This window comes from Dipteris shenzhenensis, chromosome 1, assembly GCF_047967505.1.
Source record: "Dipteris shenzhenensis isolate YYH24624 ecotype China chromosome 1, Dip_SZ_1.0, whole genome shotgun sequence".
Classification (NCBI taxonomy): Eukaryota; Viridiplantae; Streptophyta; class Polypodiopsida; order Gleicheniales; family Dipteridaceae; genus Dipteris; species Dipteris shenzhenensis.
The window spans coordinates 53,164,979-53,167,661 of NC_141596.1; the positions used below are offsets into that span (position 1 = coordinate 53,164,979).

A 2,683-nucleotide genomic window follows, 5' to 3' on the forward strand; every position below is an offset into this window, starting at 1 on the left:
GCCTCACTACCAGTTGCAAGCCAATCATGTGCCGTCTCTTTGCCATGTATGCCTCATGTTGGGATGTATGCAAGCCTCATGCTGCCAAGACATGGTACCCCCACCATTGCCAACTGACTCCCTCACAGGCAGCGTCAGGAGGAAGTTCATACCGACATCAGTCTAGGCAGCCAGGCAGGCTGGTGGCATGTGGAACAGAAGCAGCGGTCGAGCCATGAGGGAGCAGCAGACATGTGGCCGCCATCTAGGCAGGCCACAGGGCAGCAGCAGTCCACAGGCGACGTAGCAGCAGCCAGCATGCCAGCCCAATCAGCCGCCTGCTGCAGTACAATCACCTAGTGCACTCAGCCACCTACTCGGTCATTAAGCACGGACGGTTGCTGTCTGTTACAAGAGGAAAGTAGGGCTACTTTCTTGGATGGCTCTTCCTTTAACCAGACACCCTGTTTTTGCAACCTTCCCATAAACTTGCTTCCTCTAGTCTGGACTCTGGATGGGTGTGGAGAGGCTCCCCGGTGGCAGAACATAATCTGCTGCTGTGGCATGGGTTCGAATGCAGCAGTTTCACTGCTTGCCAACCGATAACCGTTTACAGCTCATCAAGGAGGTGTGACCAAAGATATGTGAAGGATCATCATAGATGTGGACCAAAAATTTACAGCCACCTACGTTTGAGCACTCGGTCATTTAGCATGGACAGTTGCCAGGTGCTTCACCGAAGATGGGAAAGTAGCTTTATGCTGTCCCTATCAATAGACTTTGGGCGAGACGGCAGGAGGTACCTGGAATGTGGAACCTAAATTTTCAGAATTAAGAAGTACCTTTCCCAAAACCCAGGGGCCAAGGAGACAGGGAGGCGGTACCTGATGCTTGGAATGCTCGTGTTTTTTAGATGAGGATACAGGTCGGTCATACTCCGTTACGTGACGGAGGTGAATCCAATTTGAGAATGTCCTTTCGCTCTATCCTGCATGTGAGCAATGGTTAGGAAGAGAGACCAATCCTGAAAGGCTGTAGAGTCGTTTTACAGCTACAAAGGGAACCACATTGGTTTCAGCAGTACAGACGAAGCTCAATTGCGGTGTATCTGTGGGCAAGTCTAAATCCAATGTTTCAGCTTGATCTGGGAGGGGGCCGCGCGAACGCGAGCCCCCGCTGCCACAAATTATGACGTGCACTCTCCCCGTAGGGAGATGCTAGGGTGCAGCCCGTCCGGAGTGCAATGGAGAGGCCGACCCTAGGCCATCGGCCTTCATGATCACCGATTGACCCCGCCCAGGTAAGTATGTTCGACAGAATCGCTGGACGCCTTTAAGTATGGCTCCCTTCAACCTTCCCGACACAACGCATCTATGGCATTAATCTCCCTCCCTTCCACGTGGCACAAATTGAGTCCCCCTCTTATTGCCACCACTTGGCTATTGGACATTTCGACATAGCTCGCGTGTTTCCTACTCAATTACTTTAGGTCATGGACTATTCGTCCTATTTGAATGACGAATTTATGCACCCGAGCTAATTTACGTAGCAACTCAAGCTCTTGTGTGGGGCTCTCTCTCTCTCTCTCTCTCTCTCTCTCTCTCTCTCTCTCTCTCTCTCTCTCAGAGTATCTCAACGTACGTGAATTCTTAGTATGCCAAAGTACCACCTTAGTACATGACTTTGTGATTTGGAAAACTTTTACCACGTCCATTTCCACAATCCATCTAGTACCGGTTCCTTTTGTGCAAAACTTTCAAAATCATGTCGTATGACTCCTTACTGGGTGTCCCCCTAAATTATAGAAACATTCTACATAGTTTTCAACTACTCTTGAAAGCGTGCTAGCTCCTCTTTTCTCACTTTTTGGCAAAGCGTAGATCTAGCTCCTTGTATTTATTTTGTGAACAAATTGACCTAACACAAGGTCTTTTCTAAACTAATTACTCCTAACCTTGGAGTAATAATTCCTTGAACATCTCTATATTTTCATCCTCACTCATGACCATGCATGATTTTCAATGATTTTCATGACAAAAGTAGCATAAGGTAATGACTTTAGACGATGAAACACGGGTCATTATAAATGCCCATGTGGATAATCCCATGCATAATGTAAAGAATCTATCGCGTAATAGAACCACACAAAATTGGGATCTAAATTAAGTCAAAGGACTCCTCTCAAGGGTTTGTATACTCGAAACCATTATAGATGCTTGAGGATACAAGAAGAGATATATAAACTCTATCTTGACATAATTGGTTAACACGAGGGAGTATATTTTAGACATTTCTACCTTTGCTTATGCATTTATCAGTTTTGAGACTTTGAGTTATGCTAAATAGGGTTGGATTTAGATATTTTTTTTAAAAAATAGGACTCTTTTATGACCATGTATCTCATAAAATTTGCTCTAACTTTGGATGAAAATGAAATTCGCATTAGAGTCTCATTATATGATCTTTAAGTGGGGCTATTTGCCATTGATTCTGCTACATTAGGATGGCGAATTGGGAGCTAAATTATGTCAAAGGACTCCTCTCAAGGGTTTGTATACATGAAACCATTATAGATGCTTGAGGATACAAGAAGAGATATATAACCTCTATCTTGACATAATTGGTTAACACGAGGGAGTATATTTTACACATTTCTACCTTTGCTTATGCATTTATCAGTTTTGACATTTCTACCTTTGCTTAT

At 44.8% G+C, this 2,683-nt stretch overlaps 1 non-coding gene across 1 annotated transcript; it reads right to left on the bottom strand.

Moving 5' to 3' along the window:
* Nucleotides 1-1,127: 1,127 nt before the first annotated feature.
* Nucleotides 1,128-1,287, bottom strand: LOC147906025 (U1 spliceosomal RNA). The gene has a single exon (XR_015542100.1). It is a non-coding gene; the product is annotated as a U1 spliceosomal RNA (small nuclear RNA).
* Between the last annotated feature and the right edge of the window lie 1,396 nt (nt 1,288-2,683).